General features: G+C 40.7%; 1 long non-coding RNA gene across 1 annotated transcript in view; it reads left to right on the top strand.

The window, feature by feature from the left end:
* LOC134295590 (uncharacterized) overlaps positions 1-20,948 on the top strand; it is a 33,884-nt gene extending 12,936 nt beyond the window's left edge. Inside the window, exon 4 of the long non-coding RNA XR_010002220.1 lies at positions 20,584-20,948. This is a non-coding gene — a long non-coding RNA (uncharacterized LOC134295590). The remainder of the gene's footprint in view (positions 1-20,583) is intronic.
* Positions 20,949-21,161: the final 213 nt, after the last annotated feature.

The raw sequence follows: 21,161 nt of genomic DNA, 5'->3' as shown, positions 1-21,161 counted from the left end.
AGTCCTGAAAAATATCGTTGACAAAATGCTGGAACGTTGCGGGAGCTCCGCATAAACCGAAATTCATAACTCGGGACTCGAATAATCCGAATTTAGTCTGGAAGGCGGTCTTCCACTCGTCCCCTTCTCTGATGCGAACTAGATTATAAGCCCCCCGAAGATCCAGCTTGGTGTAGACCTTGGCTCCTCGAAGTCGGTCCAGTAGATCCGAGATTAAGGGCAGGGGATAGCTGTTCCGCTTGGTGATATTGTTCAATGCTCTGTAGTCCACCACCAAGCGTAATTCCCCTGACTTCTTCTTCACAAACATCACTGGGGAGGCGGCTGGGGATTGAGAGGGTCTGATGAACCCCTTGCGAAGGTTTGTCTCTAAGAATTCCCTGAGAGCTTCTTGCTCTGGTTCAGTCAGGGAGTAGAGATGCCCTCGCGGGATCGGGGCCCCCTCCACCAAGTCAATGGCACAGTCATAAGGTCTATGTGGGGGTAATTTTTCGGCTTCTTTCTCATTGAATACATCCCAATACTCGGAGTACTTCTTTGGCAAGGTGATGATGGGCTCGGAGTCTGTGGCATGGCATACCTTGGCTACGAGGCAATGGTTTTGGCAGTACGGTGAAGCAAACTGCAGTTCTCTGTTGGACCAGGAGATGTTAGGGTCGTGGAGTGTCAGCCATGGAATTCCCAAAATCACAGGGAAATGGGGAACCTCGGTAACAAAGAAGGAAATCTCTTCCATATGTTCCCTTATCCACATCCTGGTGGGTTCCGACCACTGGCTTACGGGGCCCGTCTTGAGGGGACGGCCGTCTATGGCTTGCACCACACGGGCATTCTTGAAATCATGATATTGTAATCCCAGAGAGTCGGCATACTCTCTATCGATGAAATTGTTGGTAGCTCCAGAGTCTATCATGGCGTGGATCATGACGGGTCCCCTTTTTGCTGACCATAATGTGACCACGAGAAGGAACAGGACCCCGGTTGGCGGCTCTTGGATGGATTTTTTGACCGGGTTGGCGAGCCTCTCTACACCCGGTCGTTGGCTTCCCCCGCCGGCTGTGTGCCAGTCGGCTCAGACGCCTTCGACTCCGTGGAGGACGCCGCCGCAAGACGGGCGGCAGGCTTCCCTTTGGCTGGGCACTCTCTGGCGAAGTGGCCCCCGTTCCCGCAGTACCAGCAGAGGTTCAAGCGTTGACGACGGGCCTTCTCGGCGGCATCTAGTCTGGGACGCACATTGCCCAACTGCATCGGCACCTCCTCGCCTCCTCTGGGGTATGGGGTTGGCGGCGGGGGTCTCCACACCGGACGTGGCTGAACACTGGCGGGAGCGGGGGGTTTTGCCCCGGCTCTACCGCCCTGGCCTCGAACCCATTGTTTCCTGTTGGCAATCATGACTTCAGCCCGTAAACATTGATCAATGAGTGCCTCGAGGGTCTGGGGAGGATCCACCTTGGAGATTTCTTCCAGCATTTCAATGTTGAGACCCTCCCGAAATTGTCCTCTGAGGGCTACATCGTTCCAGCCGGTGTTGTGGGCCAGCACGCGGAACTCGGCTATGTACTGAGACATGGGTCTGTCTCCTTGAAGGAGGCGCCGGAGTTTGTGACCGGCTGCCTCCAAATTGTCCTCGATTCCCCAGGTCTCCTTAAGGTGATCCAAGAAGCGTTGTGCTGAACTTAGGTGGGGGGAGGCTTGATCAAACAGGGCCGTCGCCCAGCTAGCCGCTGGTCCGTCTAGAAGACTGTAGACCCACGCCACCTTGATGTCTTCTTGGGGAAACTCGGCATCACGGGCCTCTAGATAAGCTTGACATTGGCGGCGGAAAACATGAACCTTAGCAGCTTCTCCAGAAAACTTGGTAGGCAACGCCATGGCCGGGAGGCGAACTCCGCGCTCCCTCAACCCTTTTATTTCTCCATCCTGCGCGTTGAGTCTGTCACGGATGCGGTCCACTTCGTCCTTGCTGATGGTGTAGCTGAGCGGCTGTCCAGCCGGCGCGGCTCCGGTAGACATCCTGGCCTCGGTTAGTTGGTGCTTATGGGTGGCGGAGTCAAACTGTCACGACCCAGGCGGCAGAGGCACCAATAACCATACACAGAGGCCAGAATCTAACTAATATCTTTATTGAAGGAATATATAAAGTTAATAAAAACAAGTATAGAAAATAGTCCAGAATTAGACCCTTCAGGAAAGGTCAGAATTAGTCCAAAAAAGCAATGTCCAATAAGAAATATTAAGGTCCAAAGTTGTAATCCAATAACCGAAACACTCACTTTGCCAAGCAAAGTGAGGGGAGATGACAAGGTCCTTAGTCCATAAAACTTGAGCGTGGCTAGGAAATAACTTGATACTTGAAACAAGGCTTGAACGTGGAACAAGGTAACTAAGAACAAGAACAAGGTCCGTGGAATAACTTGGTAAAATCCGTGAAACAAGGCAAGGATTAGTCCTGGGAAACAAGGCAAAGTCCGTCGGTAAACAAAGGCTGGGAAGCAAGGCGAAGGCTGGATAGCAAGGCAAGGCTTGAGCTGAAGCGAGGCTTGAATCGGAGCGCGCTGTCCAGACACAACTCGCTCCGTAGGCTGACGAATTGACTCCGCGAAGTTGCTACGCGGGCAAAACACCTATATAGAGTCCAACTTTCTCACCAAAGCGGTTCTCTGGGAATCAGAAACGAAAGCTAAACTCTGAGACCAGATGTTAAACTCCTTAAAGATTCTCACGAGAACCAATGTTAATTGGCAACATTCTTAGCTGCTATCCTCGCACTCCTGCGCGAAGCTGAATCCAAACTTCTCTGTTGTTTACAAAACTCCCGGCGCAAGAACACGGGAGAAGTAGGCTCTGGGGTTGTTTGACATACTTCTGGGGCACAACTTTCTTGCAGGTGCAAGGTTTCCAGATCTGCCTGGGAAGGATCTGGCTGAGAGGAATCCAGTTCAGACTGGGAAGGTAAAAAACCCAAGTTTTCATCTTCATCAGGGATTACAATGTCCTGAGCAGGACTACAAGGCCCATGGTTCATCACAAGTAAGACTGCTATTTGATCTGGGAATTTAACAGAGACTAAGAACTGTGTTTACCCTAAGACCTCCTTGCTTCCTTTTACATTATTCCACTCAGTGTGCTGTACTTTATGTTTTGCTGAAGTAAAGCAGTTTTCATTTACTTACCACAGTGTTTTAAGGCTGTTCTTGAAAGACAAAACAGGACACACAAGGAGGAATGTTATGGCATCAAGGTCAGTATTATTTAATTTTTAGGGGGAAATCTAAATGGTTTTGGGGTGGCTATCCCACTCCCCCCCCCCCCACTGCCGCCCCAGGGAAAGCTCAGGTTTTGGTGGGGAAGTAGGGACTGGAATCCTCACCAAAGTGAGTTTTTTAAACCCAATTTGGCACAGATTTTAGGGCTGTTTGGAAGCGCTCTAAGGTAACCTCAGTTGCATGGACATCAGTTGTAGGGCCCCTCCAACTCATGTCCATGCAGCTAGAACATATCAGAATGGAGTATACTTGTATTCTTATTGAAATGAGAAGGGTTTCTCCACATGAGGAAGGATTTTGACACACACTGGAATCCCCTCCTTGCAATGAAACTCTATGGCAGGTTTGGGAACATTTGGCACTCTAGAAATTATTGAGCTGCAACTCTCAGCTGCTGCTTTTACTTCATCATCAGTTATGATGGCTAAGGTTAGCGGAAGTCTCACTCCAACCACAGCCGGAGGATCATAGCAGTGCTTGAAAATGCCCCTTCTTTGGAATACACGATAGCTCTCACAATACTTCATCAAGTGCTGACATTGGGCATGCTGGCTGGAGAATTCTGATATGCTGTGGTCAAAGAAGCTACATTTCTAAGCTCTGGTCAAATGTTTCCTATATATAGTAACTTCTCATCTATTCTGAATAGACAAATGAGTCACTAAGAATGGGGTTAGCTCACACAGCCAGATGTGACCTCTTTTTCTTTTTATTTGTGAGTCATCTGAGCCTATGTATGGATGAATCAATCTATTTCCAGCATATCACTGTTGCATAATTCCACCTATATATTCCTTCTGTGCCATTTTTATAATAATTTGAAATTTAAATCTACATGAAAATGCACTCTTAATTTACATTTTTTAAAAGATGTGCAGTTTAAAAATGCCTTTCAAAACATATTCAACACAGATATTTCTATACATACATTTAGATTTCCAAGATTTGTTTTTCAACATTTGGGAAAGTGCAAAGTCTAGAAATTTCTTATCCTCATCCTAATTGAGGTAGTATGGATCTGAAAGTGTCTGAACAACCTTGAGGTACCATATGCCATCTGATATTGGAAGCTAAGCAGAGTCAGCCTTGGTTAGTTCTTGCATGAGATACTACTAATAAATACCAGTTGCTGTAGATTATATTTTAGAGGAAGGAACCAGCAAAACACCTTTGAATATCCCTTTCCTAAGAAAACTCTGGAATTCATGAAGCTGTCATGAATTGACTTGAAAGTTTACACAAACCTACAGTATGGATCCAACAAGTTTGAAAGATAATTTTCAAAAGTTAAATTCTTTTGACTGGTCTTAGCATCTCCTAAGACCAGTGGCTCTCAACCTGTGGATCCCCGGGTGTTTTGACCTACAACTCCCAGAAATCCCAGCCTAGTTTACCAGCTGTTAGGATTTCTGGGCGTTGAAGGCCAAAACATCTGGTTCTCAACCTGGGGGACCCACAGGTTGAGAACCACTGCCTTAGACCTATGTTGAAAGGAAATCATTTTTAGTTGTGAAACTCTTTGGGTGGACTTGGCTGGAATCCAGGTTCATGTGGAGCATCATTTGATAATTAAGAAATCAAAGGATAACTCGTGTGTGTGTGTGTGTGAAGTAGTTCACTACTAATATTACACCAGATTGTCTTAAACATTATGGAGAACAAATAGCTGCCATTTGAAAACAGTAGCCCATATCTGTCCAATTCTCCTTGTTAACATTTTTAATAGATAGTGTGCCATTGTCACATCATGCTCCAATAGTTTTGGGGATGTGGCATCTTAGTGCACAGTGACAGCATGTTACATTTATGAAACAATAACAACAAACAAAATATTAGAACTTTGCAATTAACTTCCATTTAAACACCTCCCATTATATTTTCCCCTACTCAGTGAGCTTCTCAAAGAACACTCTTGAATATTTTAATTATTCTTATATCCTGAAAAGGAAATTAGTATTTCACAAAGTATTCCCACTCCTGAGTTTTATTATCAATTTGTTTGACATACAGAGTAAGCTTGGAAGATTGAGTCTTGTCTGAAAAACAGCACATGATATGATAACCATTTTCAAATATTTGAAGTGCTGTGTCGAGGAAGAGATGGAATAAGGTCATTTCCTGCTGCTTCTGAAGGTAGAATCCGAATCAACATGTCCAGTTGACATAAGCAGTGATTCAATCTATTGGTAAGATACTTGATAGTGAAATAGACTTCCACAGAAGGTGGTTAGGGCAAGATTAGATTAATTTAAATTAAAAGAGAATAAAATTTGAAGAGATATTAAGATAATAATGTTAGAATGAATTTACAAAAATGTACAATACAGTAATTGGAATTCCAGTCAAAATGGATAAATTGCTGATATGAATGTGGTTAGTGGTTATATATTCATTTTATATATATTGGTTTAAATTTAGCAGGATCTGAAAGGCAATTAAGTAATACAAGAAGTATAGGCTTGAAAGTTGCTTTGCTTGAGAAGGGGAAGAGTCAGCTGTGTTTTAAATGTCTTTAGTTTGTATTTGTATTATTTCACTATTTTAGTTTTAAACAGAAGGATAGAGGTTAGTTGTTGGTAAAAAAGGTAAAGGTAAAGGTTTCCCCTGACATTAAGTCCAATCGTGACTGACTTTGGGGGTTGGTGCTCATCTCCATTTCTAAGCCAAAGAGCTGGCTTTGTCCATAGACACCTCTAAGGTCATGTGGCCAGCATGACTGCACGGAGCACCATTACCTTCCCGCCGGAGTGGTACCTATTGATGTACTCACATTAGCATGTTTTCGAACTGCTAGGTTGGCAGAAGCTAGTTGTTGGTATTCATGATATATTATGGCAGGGGTCCTCAAACCATGGGCCGTTGGCCAAATCCAGCCCACCAAAGTCTTTTCCCCGGCCCCACCCTAAACTTTAGACTCACTGCTATCGCCTTCATAGCATTCATGTCCTTCTCCCACCACCATCCTCTTATTGCTCCTTAACTCTCTTTTCCTTGCCTCTTTCTAACCCCCCACAAACAGAGGAAATCCTCTCCATCCCATTCTTGCTCCCTCCAAAATAGGAGGAAGGAGGAAGGAGAGGAAAAAGAAAAAGAAACAAACAAACCAAAGGAGGTAGGAAACAGAGCGGGAAGGAAGAGAAGAGAGAAAGAAAGATAGGGAAAAAAAGGAAGGGAAGGAATTCATAAAGTGTGGCGGAGTGATTTGAACCTCAGATTGTGGCTCTGAACCCATTGGGTGACTTTAGGCAAGTCACACACTATCGGTCTTAGAGGCAGACAAAAGCAAATCCTCTGGATAAATTATGACAAGAAAACTTTGTGAAAGGATTGCCTGAGGATTCCCCTAAGTTTGAAATGATTTGGGGCGCATTCAGACAGCACCCAAACTGCGCACCCTCCTGCTTTTTCACCTGGGGCATCCAAACGACGCCTCAGGTAAAAACAAAATCCTTCTGGACAAAGCAGGAAAACCCTGCTTTGCCCCAAAGTAATTTGATACTGGAAAGACCCGGGTCTTCCTTAAAGAAAGTTTATCTAGCTATCTGAGCAGGCACTGTTGTTGTATGTATAGCAAAGGTTCTCAAACGGTGCTCCATGGTGCCATGCTGCTTCCCATCTCATCCTCTTTCTTCCTCCTCCTCAGAAATGCAGGGAAATTAAAGTCTGCAGCTGCCGGAACAGTAGTAACAACGTCCTCCCCAGGGCACAGACCCTTTCTCCCCTGCCTTCCTCACCACCGACCTTCTTTTCTTCCAAAACCCTATTTCTCTCCCACCACTGATTTGCACTTTCCCACCACTCTCTCCCAGCACTTTGATTGTGCTTTTCCTACATGCCAAAAGGGGGTTAGACTGGATGGCCCTGGGGGGTCTTCCACTGAAATACTATTAAGTTTATCTTAGTTAAAATTGTTCTTCATTTTAAATATTGTATTGTTCTTTCTTTCTTTCTTTTTGCACAACAAACTAGATATGTGCATAGAAATTTGTTCATGTTTTTTTCAATTACAGTAGAGTCTCACTTATCCAACACTTGCTATCCAATGTTCTGGATTATCCAACGCATTTTTGTAGTCAATGTTTTCAATACATCGTGATATTTTGGTGCTAAATTCGTAAATACAGTAATTACAACATAAAATCACTGCGAATTGAAGTACTTTTCCTGTCAAATTTGTTGTATAACATGATGTTTTGGTGGTTAATTTGTAAAATCATAACCTAATTTGATTTTTAATAGGCTTTTCCTTAATCCCTCCTTATTATCCAACATATTCGCTTATCCAACGTTCTGCCGGCCCATTATGTTGGATAAGTGAGACTCTACTGTAGTTCACAGAAACACTCTCAGTCCATCTGCCCAGCCTGTCAAATTTTAAAACACAATGCATTCCCTGTGTCCAAAAATTTGCCCATGCCTAATATATATATACATTATATATTGTATATAATATAATATAAAAACATTTATTAGGGTTCCACGATAAGCTTTTGTTTCAAAAAGGACTCCATGGCTGAAAAGGTTTGAGAACCCCTGATGTATAGTAGGAGGTTGTGATAGTCGTAGTGAGGATTATTGTTGTAGATTTTGTTGTATTAGCTGTAGTTACTTGTTATATTAAGAAAATTACTTGTATTGTTTTGTTTTGGTGTGGAGGGGATGATTTTGTGATTCCGTCACAAATTTTGATTAGAGTTTTATATACTATGTTGGGTTTTTTGTAGGTTTCTTGTTGAACTTAAAAATAGGTTGGTTGTTAATTTGTGTTGTAGGAATATGGGGAAATTATGGGATGGAATATTACAGGATTCTTGTTTAAAGGTATATATTTGTTGGTGTTTTTTAAAACTTTTAATTGATTGTGAAACTTCAATAGAAAAGTAACTCCCTTCCTATCTAAATTTTAGAAATCCTTACTGTGATTTAAACAGAAAGACGATACATCTTGTCATATATGAAAAGTTTATCTAGCTATCTGTGTGCATATTGAGTCCACATATCACGTCCTTTGGATGAGGAAGTGAAGGATAAAAGCAGGGAGAATGATGGACTGCTTTGAGATGGGAGGACACAACTGTTGTATTCTTTTCTAGGAACTGTTTGGCTGAGTATGTTGTGCCTCCTGCTAAACCACATTAGACATTCAACCATGGGATGAGAAACAATGGAAACTTAACTAACTTGAGTACACGGCTGCAAATAACCATTTTAATGGGAAAGTCAGCTGCTTGGAACAGATGTTCGACCTGCCCACTGTTCATCAGGGAGGAGCAGCTTAGAAAGGAACTTGGCCCCAGACACATCCTATTAAAGGCATGATCTATGAGACTTGGAAGACAGACTTCCATAAAGTGAGACAATAGAAGCAAAGGCCTGTTGGCATGCAGGCATGCTTCGTGGTCAGATCGCTTCATGCGTGTCTCATTGGACCTGTGCTTTAGAATTCAAAATAGTGTGGCCCAAACGTACAAGTTTTCCAAAGTGATTTGGGGAATTCAGGGCTGCTCCAGATGGTTTCTTTGGGAAATTGCTTTGAAAATGTGCAATTTTTTGCATGGATCTTGGAACACCACTTCACAGCTTTGGAACCGCATTGCAAAAGTGAACATGCTGGTGTTACCTTTAAAAAGAAGCAATTTATGCCTTGTTATTCATTAATATGGTGTGATGAAAACATTACTTTTGTTTTTAAACAAACCATTTAATTAAAAAATGCTCCCCATCTCATCCAATGAGTCTCCTCTAAATAATATTTTGGAGTAACTAGGGAACCACCCAATCTAACCCACAAGCAAATAGTTTAGTTAGTTTGGGGAAATGTCAAAGTAAAGGGACATTACTTTTAAAATGTACGGCTTTGGAAAAATAATTGTAATTAATTCCATGTATAGCTCAGTTAATGAAGTAGATACATTCCTGAGTATTCCTTCTTTAATTGAAAATCTGTTCCATGATAGGAAGTTTGCTGGAGAAGGTTTGCTATACTCCATGATAGGAGGTTTCTCTATGCCCAATTAGTGGGATCAGTGCATAGGGGAGAATATAGGGAGAGTCTTCTCTACTGTGACAACTTGGTTGTCCTTTATTCTTGTTAAATACCATCAAGTTGACTTCAAATGAGGTTACTCTTTGCCAGTTTGATCAGACATCTCTGATGTGATTAGTAGACTTCCTGTGTCTAGTTTGGTTTGGAGTTCTGTGGTTAACCTTGGAAGGAACTCTTCAAATTTCATGAATACCTATATGATGGGGAAAGTTCTTGTTGTGAGTTAGCTTAATAAGCCACAGTGGTCTTGATCACTTTCTGAACTTGAGTCAAGAGTAAGATGTAGGAATGAAGATGAACTCCTTGTGGCACAAATTGAAGGGGACAGTCTTCCAAACCTATTAAGAGATCACTGCACCTTGCATAAACACTACATCCTTGCTAAGTTAGTTGTTTAGTCAGATGGATGTTAGTGAGCATTCATATGTAAACAGCACACCCCTTTGGTGTGTTCTGGCTTTTGCTATAGCATTTAAAGATAAAGGAGTTCTTAATACTCCTTACTGATATAAGCATTCCATAATAATGTTAAGTTTTAAATTGTGACCAAAGTGTTGTTGGCGTGGAGGTCAGGGTGCGTGCTGGGTGGGTTTCTTCAAACACCATCAAACCTCTTCTCCAGCACCCTGATGAATTGGTTGCAATCGTCTGCCTCACCAATTCCTCTTTCCAATGTCAGACTCAAAGACATCACTTGTCTAAAGTCCAAACATTTATTTCAATATCTATAATACATATTTACAAAGCACAGCAAAAGCCATCGCTCTGAGCTGGCATTCTCTTCAGCCTCTTTGCTCCACAAGCACCAGCTCAACACACTGGGAGATAAGAAAAACACATTCCTCAGTCTGCAGGAAGTCCCCGACCTCCAAGGCCAGAAATCATGCCTGATAGGTCATAGCAGGCAGTCAGTCAAAACTAGCATGCTGTTAACTGTTTCATTGCTGAAACACACACTCTAGCAAAACAGCAGAAACACTTGATTTACATTTCATACACATACAACCATATACATACAATCCAACAAGTGTTTGTTAGCTGCCCTGAGTCCCAATGGGGGGAAAGGCAGGGTATAAATATAGTAAATAACATATTGCAAGTTAGTAATTCTATAAATGAGAGACTTTTAAGGGTACATCTACATTGTAGAATTAATGCAATTTGACATCACTTTAACTGCCATGGCCCAATGCTATGGGGTTGGGGGAACTGTAGTTTTACAAGGTCTTTAGCCTTCTCTGCCAAAGGGTCTGGTGCTCACCAAACCACAGATCCCCAGGATTCCATAGCATTGAGCCATGGTAGTTAAAGTGTATCAAACTGCATTAATTCTACAGTATAGATGTACTCCAAGTCACCTTGTCATTAACAGCTCTGTCTTGCAAACTCAGAGTAAGCATTGCTTCTTTGGAACGATAGGAATATGGCCTTCCTCATTTCCTGCTGCATTCTAACTTATCAGGCATTATTGTCTTCTCTACTGAGTCATTTCTTTTTATATGTCCAAGTATGACAGTCTCAGATTAGCCATCTCAGCTTCTAGAGAGAATTCCGGGTTGATTTGCTGTAGGAGCCATTTATTTTAGCAGTTCATAACATCCTCTTAAGTCTCCTCCAGCACCACATTTGAAATGTGTTGATTCTATTTTTTTATCAGCTGTCTTTACTATCTGGGTTTCAAAGACACACATAGAAATGGATGCAAGCGATGCCTTCATTCAGCCACCAAGTCAAAACATTGATTTTTTTAAATTAAAGTTTTTGAGGCCTGATACGTTTTATCCAAATCTGCAGATATTTTAACTTACCAGTACAGTAGAGTCTCACTTATCCAACATAAACAGGCCAGCAGAACGTTGGATAAGCGAATATGTTGGATAATAAGGAGGGATTAAGGAAAAGCCTGTTAAACATCAAATTAGGCTATGATTTTACAAATTAAGCACCAAAACATCATGTTATACAACAAATTTGACAGAAAAGTAATTCAATACGCAGTAATGTTATGTAGTAATTACTATATTTACGAATTTAGCACCAAAATATCACGATGTATTGAAAACATTTACTACAAAAATGGGTTGGATAATCCAGAACGTTGGATAAGTGAGACTCTACTGTATTTCATTATTTATTTATTTATTATTTAAACTTATGTGCCGCCACTCCCCTAGGGCTCGGGACGGCTTACAAGAAATTATGTTTTAACTAGTCCAGTTGTTTTATATGTTATTAGACTGTTCCTGTTTTACATTTTACCTCCATGGGATTGTACATTATAGGGCAGGTTATTAAATTTAAATGCTCAAGGGGCACATTCTAGGGTGGGCAGAAACATAATGTGTTGCAAGTGATGGCAAAAGAGAAATCAATAGAGGCAGAGGAGGCAGATAGCTTTGTTATTGCTATTATTTTCCATCATTTTACTTCATGAGTCACATCACCCCGTGATATGCCCAAAGTATGTCAGCCTTAATTTAGTCATCTTCACTTCTAGTGAGAGTTCAGGCTTGATTTACTCTAAGACCCGTTATTCCTCTTCCAGCTCATGGTATCCACTGAACTGTCTTTTAACACATTTCAAATGAGTGGATTTCTTTCTGTCAGCTTTCTTCACTGTCCAGCTGAGAGCTATTCCATCTTTAATCCTCTTTTCTAACAGTTTAATGTGGCACAGTGGTTAAAGTGTTGGATGTGGAATTGGAAGATCTAATGTTTGTCTCCACTGAGAATTAGCTGATAAATCAAGAAAGATCCCAGGTGTTCAGGTCTTCTTGAGGGTCTTTCATCTTCCCTTGTGGTCTTACATCCAAGTAATAATCAAGCCTGACCAGGCTTAGGTTCCATTTAGGTATTTATGGGTGGTACGACTTTATCTACTACCCCACAAAAACAGTTCCCAGTGACTTAATATCAGCATTACCCTCGATTTACCAAATATCAATTTCAAATTTTAATTTTAAATTATATTTTTCTGGTAGGATTTGCCAACTACAGGATTTTCCTCCAGAGTCAACACTTGACAGGATCTGACAGCTGGCATGTGGCAATAGTCAAGCTCTGAGATTGCCTGATATGTAGCCATCCATATTTGACAGTTCTGACAGCTTTCTTGAAACAGAAGTAGGAAATAAGGGTTTAAGGGTTAACTTCATCTTCCACAGATATATTCCTTACTCATTAGTCCAAGCAAAAGAAAACAGAAGACTATCTGCTATAGGTTTCTTGCATTGTTTCAGCATGAGGGCAGGATAATAAAGGATATATCTATTGCCATTTCCTTGTTTTATCTATTAGTTTTTTGCTTAGGTCTTCCCCATTTGGAACATACCATTTGGACACATGGCACCCATAGAAATTTATTTTAACTGTTCAATGGTTTCTTCTATCCCTTGGTATAGGTTTCAAGTAGCACCTATTAAGATTTATGTTTTTATGTATTATTAATTTCTATTATGTATTATTAATTCGTATCCCATCTTTCTCTCAATGATAGAACTCAAGGCAGCTAGCAATATTTTCCAAACAATGCAAACTGAAACTAGACAAAGACAATGCAAATTGAAACTATAAGTACAGTAGAGTCTCACTTATCCAACATTCTGGATTATCCAATGCATTTTTGTAGTCAATGTTTTCAAAACATTGTGATATTTTGGTGCTAAATTCGTAAATACAGTAATTACTACATAGCATTACTGTGTATTGAGCTACTTTTTCTGTCAGATTTGTCAGATAACATGATGTTTTGGTGTAAAATCATAACCTAATTTATTCCTTAATCCCTCCTTATTATCCAACATATTCACGTATCCAACGTTCTGCCGGCCCGTTTATGTTGGATAAGTGAGACTCTATTGTATAAAAAATAAGGGATGTTTAAAAACAAAAGGTTTGTGGCTCTCCAAAGTAATAGCAGAAAGAATAAGAACAATATCTGTGGCTTTCTGGTCTTTTTATGCCTCTTTGGTATTTGTAGGAAAGATTTATGGAGCCGTTTAAATACCCCATTGAAGCAAAAGGAATTTAAATAAGGTTACTTTTAGCAAGATCATGCCCTAAGTGTTTTTTTTTCAAAAGCACTTTTGTCCATCAAGCTGCATTACTAGGCTTAGCAATTGTTTCTGACCAGGTGGTGCTTATAAATTTCAGTGAGTATCAATCTGGTGACAGTTGGATGGCCACAATGAAATGTGCAGCCATGGAATCTATCAAACCCTCCATCTGAGCAAGAAAAATAAAGTTGGGGAGGAGAGAGGGGAGAGAATGAATAATTCTATGTCCTGATTTGCTTATGCAATAGCTGTGTTTGCATATGCAAATGACAGACTTTACAGGCATGCTGGGTGATTGCGCATTATTGCCACCCACCTGCTGTGGCTTCCTTTGAAAATCTCTTTTATCTGCATTTTTTCCATATACATTATCTGCAAAGTATAGTGTGTACTTTAGATGTGCTTTGCCTTCATTCTGCTCAGCGACAAAGATCATGTTTAATATTGAACAAGGACAGTGAATTCTGCGGGATGATTTTCTGCTTGAAAGTTTGGCTAAGTGGGCAATGAAGCTTAATGCCAGGCAAATCTTTCAAATTTCTTTTGTTTCTTTTCCTTCTTCAGACTTCCTTATATTTTAGTACTGCCATTAAAATGCATGTTTCTTCAGACAGCGACAGGTCAGAGTGACAAAACCTTACTATAATGTTAAGTTCGGCAATCTAATATAAATGTTTCTACAGACAGGAAATGTCCATATTCTACATTACCTAGTTAGAACATGTCTGTGCTAGTCTTTTTTAAAAATCATGTCAGAAGTAACTTGAAAACATAGTGCGCTTCTGGTGAGAGAGAATTGGCCATCTACAGAGACGTTGCCCAGGGAATGCCAGGATATGTTACTGGAAGGCTTCTCTCATGTTCCCGCAAGAGAGCTGACAGATGGGAGCTCACCACGTCTCGCAGATTTGTACCAGCAACCTTCAGGTCAGCAACCCAACCTTCAGGCCAGCAGTTTAGCCAGCACAAGGGTTTAACACATTGCACCACCATGGCTCCTTAAAAAGCTGTATTCACTTTCAGTCCAGTACTGGCAGTCTTCATGACACACAAGGACATCAGGTAAGTATCTTGAGATTTTAACCTGACTTTTCTCTACACTAAATAAAGTCAGGTGATACTATGGAGTTTGCAAGAAGCTCCAGAGCATCCTACGGCTTTGTACACTTATTTCAAAGGGCAAGCAAATCAGCACCATGGTCATGAAATGATCCACAGAGCTGATCAGGAGTAAGACTTAGGCCAAGACTTAGGGTCACCCTAAGTCTGAAACTACTTGAAGGCACACAACAACAACAATCTTAATTATCTTAGCTAGCTTATCAGTCAAAAGCAGGCCTGCTCTTCCCATTGAAATACTGATAAGGTTATATTGATTAAAATTGTTTTTCATTTTAAACATTGTATTGTTCTTTCCTGCTTTTTTGCACTCGAAATGAAATAACTGCAGTGGAATTTGTTCATTTTTTTTTTCAAACCGTGAAACAACCCTTGGCTTTAAAGGTTTGAGGACCTCTGATGTCATCACTGGGCCCGGTTTAAGCTGGTGCATGCTGGATCTAGGGAAGTTCCAGGACACAAATACCGGGAATCAACTTGCCTCGTGTAGATCAGTGATTCCCAGCCCCGGTCCATGGACCACCAGTGGTCCCCAAGAACTAAAATATATTCCGCGACCTCACTGTTACTATACCATTGCAACAAGAGTGACTGGTCTTGCAAACCCCTCTTATAGTCCTGAGGCAACAGGGATGTCAGGAGGGGAGAGGATGACTATCCATGAAAGGCACAACAAGCCTTCTGACTGCTGCTTCTCCTCCTCCTCCTTTCTCCCTCTAAACAGAACTGTTCCATGTGGTGCCTGGAAGTGGGGGCGCATTGATGACTTCATTTTTATGCATGTTCTTGAGGTTATTTGGGATGCTGATTCAGAAAATTGCATTGGCTAGACCACATCAGGTTTAGATTATTAAATATGGGTTTCTGTGGGAGACAAGATGGTGACTACTAGATGGTATATGTTCTGTATCAGAAACTAGAGCTGATGTGGTCTATCCAATGCAATTTTCTGAATCAGCACCCCAAATAACCAAGCTGAATCTAAAGTTGACCAAAAACTGATTTGTAACCCTTTTGGTACTAATGTTGGAGAGTGGTCCCTGGTCAAGTGGTCTCTGGTTAAAAAAAAAAAAGTTGGAACCACTGATGTAGATGCAGTGTTAGTTGTGTATAACCAACTGCAATCTCCTGGTCCAGCCCCCTCGTACCAACTTTTTACCAAGTAGAAACTGCACTAAAAATTAGAAATCTTCCCAGCTGGTGATCAGGATGTGGGAGGATTATATTTTCACCCACCAGCAGACAAAGCTACAACAGAATAGAAACGGGGCTTCTGATCCTGATTGTCTCAGCCTTGATCACTAGTGGGCCATCTTGATCCTGGATTCATTAAGTTATGATTTCCAAGAAATATGAATGTTAGGATTTCATAGATCAATAAGTGCCACCAGTCAATTATCCTTTTTCTATTTTGATTTTTAATGCTACTTTGCATCTGGAAGGAGATACAGTTGTGAAAGATGTTGATGAAAAGAGAATAGATGCTGCATGTAGAAAAGCATGTGAGGCCCTAGGTCCCAAGTTTAGGTCTGAAAATCTCAAGAACTTGCGCCAATCTTGAACTGGCAGCTATAGTTGATTATTATACCATGTATGGTAACAGAATAAAAAGCAGCTCTCAAGATGCTGCTGCACAGAAGATGTCTGGATATGAAATACAAGTCATGAATAGATCTTAGTGTGATTCCTCACATGGTTCTGTATTTTTCTCCCACATTCCACTGGTAAACGCTGTGTGTGAACTCATTTTCCCATAGAAAATAAACCAACAAAAGGGCCTCCTTTCCCTTAAGCTGTACCTCCCGCAAGAAGATTTGGCAACCATAAATATCTCGGCTGCCCAACATCCAGGTTCCCATGGCATAAATTTTGCCAGAACATTCTCCCCCCTTGCTTCATGGCATTGAGATAAATGCGATGCTTAAAACCTGATTAATTTTAGCCAAGGGACAAATAGATTTATATCAACCATAGCTTTGTAACAATTAACCTGACAGGCGGCAGAAGATTAGCCGTGCCGTGCCAGAACACCGTGGTGCCATTTATAGAAGCAGGTGCTTTTGCGCTCTCTGGCTCGCTGGCTTCCTCCCATCCCCACAACCTACCAGCCCCTCACCCTTCCCCATTAAAGAGATAGTTATTGTACCACTGTGAAAAGAGCAGCTGCTGCCTCGAAGTTTCCTTGTCAGCCTCTGTTTCTGACATCAGTGTGGAATTAGGGGTACAATGTTGAGCCTTAATTACCCATAAGCATAACATCAGAGTGGCAACATTTGGGCACCCTTTGCGAATGCACATTATTCTTCTTGCTTCTCTGATGTCTTGGGAAGCCTTTGTAACGTTCAAGGGAGCCCTGCAGCTTGATGCAAAATTGCCAAATTAAATATAACCTCCTAGCTTGACTTCTGGCAGCCTTTCAGCCAGGCTAAATCCAGGGAGATTCTATCCTCAGACATTCAAGTGTAAATTTCCAAATGTAGACGGGCAGCCACAAGTTGTGAAAAGGAAAATTAAAAGTGCTCAAAGTGATTAACTTGGTACTGTTTGATATACATAGCTCTGCTGGTTGCAAATGAGTGGAATTTGGCCTTCCCTCATATGAAAACACATACATACACACTTACAGCAATGAAATGAAATAGTCAACCATAACTTCTGCAGAATTTATTATGAAGAATCTAGAATCTGGAAACATTGGCTTGTTTCCAAATGAAGAATGAAGATATATTCATTTCAGCATACAAATATACCACAAACAAATGTGCCCTAAGTATTACTTGTTTAACAGAAAAATGGTATCAGAGGCAGAAATAACATTGAAATAATAGGAATATTTACTTATTTGTTTATTTTATTTTTATCACAGCTTTCTCCTGATTTAGGGATTAACAAAAAAGAAAAGCATTTCCATGTGTTTCAGCAAACTTTTTGTTCAAATTTAACACTATGCAATGCATAGTGTTAAATTTGAACAAAAAGTTTGCTGAAACACATGGAATTGCTTTTCTTTTTTGTTAGTTCCTAAATCAGGTGTGAAAAAGAAACAACTAGGTAGGAAAGCCTTGCATAACTAATCAAAAACATTTTGAACCTTCTACAGACTATTTGAAGTATTCCAAGATGTATTCAGGACTTTTGTTAAAATTCCATTTATAGATCTATGGAATTTTGTTTTAGCATTGAGCTTTAGGATTTAGGTGTGCAATTTATGGTTTTCCAACCATTTCCCTATTGCTTGGACACTTAATCGATCAATGATCCCCAGAAAGTGGTGTTCAGAGACTGTTGAATGGATTTTCCAGTTTCCAGCTTCTCATAGATTGGGCCAGTGGACCTGACTCCGGGTTGTAGTCTAAGCTTTAAAGGGCCTATCCAAGGACTTGTGCTTATTTTGAAGAAAGTTTTCAACACTTTGGAAATGTTATCACTAAATTCACTACTTCACTCACCAAAACTTGTTCCACTAGGTGGAAAAATAGATAATGTGAAACATTAGAAATTGGAAAACAAATTCAATAACATAACCATTAATAAACTTGTCTAATTCAGTAAGTTATCAATTAACTCGTGGAGTAAACAACCAGCAAAGAATGGCATGCAGGCTGTCACTACTGCCATGATAGGAGCATATTTTGTTGCTGGCTCCTTCAAAGTCTCACTTTTTTCCATTCACAGTTGCTTCCCACTGTCCTAAATTTTCCTCATCATAGCCTACAAAGCCCACAATATTTAATAATATGGATGCTTTTTGGCAATGGTGAGAGTCCAGTATGTTTGGGAACTGTCCAGTTGGGAAAAGCAATCCAAAAGCATGGGATATTTTTCAGTTTTTCACTCATATGCACCTCTCTTTTCTTTTCACCTCTGTCAACACCTCTGATTTCCTCTTTAAATGCTTTGTTTGGCAAAGGTTAATGACTGATTTAGTCTAGTCAGAGGGCATTGATCTACCACAAATACAGCAATAAACGGGGAGCTACAAAGTTCTGGCAGTGAATCAAAACAGTAGAATTCTTAATCTGACATTTCTGCAAGCTTTTGAAGATATGCATAATTTTTTTCAACACAAGTGAATCACTTCATTCTTTCTGCCAATTTATTCCCAATCAAGAAACACCACTGGAGATGTCCCAAAATAATATTACATTCTGTATTAATATACAAGAGATCACTCCAGGATATAATCAACAAAGGAGAATGTGTTGTCGAAGAATAAAGGATCCTAGTCCTAATCACCTCCCAATAAAGGATTCCCCTAGGCAGGAAGCAATCAAGCTTTGAAGCTGCAAGGCTATTCAATGCTAATCAAGTTGATCAATTGCATACTAACTAGGACTGACCCTTCTTAGTTTCTAAGATCAGGTGGATCTAGTGCCTTTAGGTATTTTAGGCATAGATTCTGACTTCCCTACCATGAGCCAATTGACTTCTAATATGTTCTGATTTGAAAACATTGTTTGGTTTAAGGTAAAGGTAACGGTTTCCCCTGACGTTAAGTCCAGTCATGTCTGACTGGGGGTTGGTGCTCATCTCCATTTCTAAGCCGAAGAGCCGGCGTTGTCCATAGACACCTCCAAGGTCATGTGGCCGGCATGACTGCATGGAGCTCCGTTACCTTCCCGCTGGAACGGTACCTATTGATTTACTCACATTTGCATGTTTTCGAACTGCTAGGTTAGCAGAAGCTGGAGCTAACAGCGGGCACTCACTCCACTCCCAGGATTTGAACCTGGGACCTTTCAATCTGCAAGTTCAGCAGCTCAGTGCTTTAACAAACTGTGTAAGCTCTCCTGAAGAACTGGTTGGCTGTTTCGTTCAACATGGAACATCTACATTTGGTCCAAGGTTAGAGAAGTGGAGTTGTAAAAATACTCACAGGTGCAGAGTTCTATTGTGGAAGAATGTGCATTACACATGGAGTATTGCTATATTTGCTTTGCTTGTACAGTAGAGTACCAGTTATCTGACATAAACGGGCAGGCTGAATGTTGGATAACCAAAACTGTTGGATGATAGGGAGGCCCTATTATCCATCTCGGAAAGCCGGGTGCTTGCTAGGAGGGAAAAGCCTCATCCCTCCTGGCAAGCAACCAGTTTAGAAAAGCCCACCGCATGTTGCTGTCTAGCAACATGCGGCGGGCTTCTCCAAAGTGCTGGGTGCTTGCCAGGAGGGTAAGTTTGCTCCAGCCACATCTCGTCCCTCCAGCAAGCACCCTGGGACGCACGTTGGATAATACGGTAGGCTGGATAACCGGAACTCTACTGTACAGGACACATATTGAACACGGCACATGAATGCATTTGCATTTTTTGTGAAACCTACTGTCTTGGTTCCTTTGTTTAATGTCATTGAACATTGGAATTAGGTATCATAATTAATACGTAATTCCCCATAAGTAACTCTGCATGAGTTTATACTATGCAATCTTTATGTGGGGTCTCAGTTCTTGTTTCGCTGGTTTTGGAATCTGTATATTTTATCCATAAGGTGCCTTTTAGCTTCAGAGTCTTCTTTAGTAAAATGCATTCAAGAATCATGATGATGATGATGATGATGATGATTATCATCATCGTCATCATCATCATCATCATCATCATCTGTTGGTTCTTCTTTTTTTGTCTCCTCCTCCTCTTCCTCCTTTCAACCTTATCCTATGCAGGTTTACTTGAAAAAAACTCTGGCTGGATAATTCCCAATGCTGACCTCCTCTCATTCATTCTCACTTTGTCTGTTTAACCACATAGTTAAGGTGGGAGCTCTTAAAAATAACAATGGCTCTCTCCCAGCTTCGAGCTGCCAACTTGAAGCCTATCTTATTATGGGTTATCCAGCAGCCTACCGTGCCAGTGAGGGCAAGAGAGTACAACAAGGGATTTATTGCTATCAAGCATAAGCATGGCTGCCTAGGGGATTGTTTAAATTATTAAATAAGGAGTTGGAAACATGCCCTTTATACACAAGGAAGGTCAGCTTTTAAAGTGGAAACAACAACAAATGGCAAGCACCATGATTTAGACAAAAGAACGGATCTATGTTTAGTTGTGACCACTCTTTTCTTAAAAAGCATTTTTACCGTTACCCTTTTCTATCATGCAGGGGCTCTTTTTAACTCTGATTCACTTCAGAAGAAATAAATGCCAGCACTGAAGGATTTTTTCCCAGACCCACGATGCTATCTTCATACAAAGGCAAAGACCGTTGATCACAATAGTTTTATTTGTTGCAGGCAAAGTTTCTGAAATGCATATTTGAAGGAGTGGGTAGAATGGGTTGCAAGTAATAAGATAAATAAACATAAAAAGTCCTACATGCATTCCAGTATGTCAGGTGCTTATTTTCCCATCATCTGCAGAATTTTCCAAACTTTGGGAGAAAAAAAATATGCAAAATAATGAGAATACAAATGTAGAATTGCTGTACATTCTGTACATTTGTAAACAATAAAATTGGCATTTTCTCAATGTTTTTTCATTATCGTCCATCACTTTTGGAAGGAACATAATGGACAGAATGTTATGGAGATCATCCATACATATAAGTTCCCTTAAGCTCAAGATGCTCTGAGTTAAATTATTTGTTCCCACAAGGAACAATGAATAAATTGTTCTATTTACTTCTTTCCACCAGAAATGTTCAAATGCTATGCAATTTTTAAAAAGTTTATAACTCAAAAG

The sequence above is a fragment of the Anolis carolinensis genome, chromosome 1, assembly GCF_035594765.1.
Source record: "Anolis carolinensis isolate JA03-04 chromosome 1, rAnoCar3.1.pri, whole genome shotgun sequence".
Taxonomy (NCBI): Eukaryota; Metazoa; Chordata; class Lepidosauria; order Squamata; family Dactyloidae; genus Anolis; species Anolis carolinensis.
Note: the sequence above shows the minus strand (reverse complement) of the source record. Positions and strands in the feature narration are given on the sequence as shown.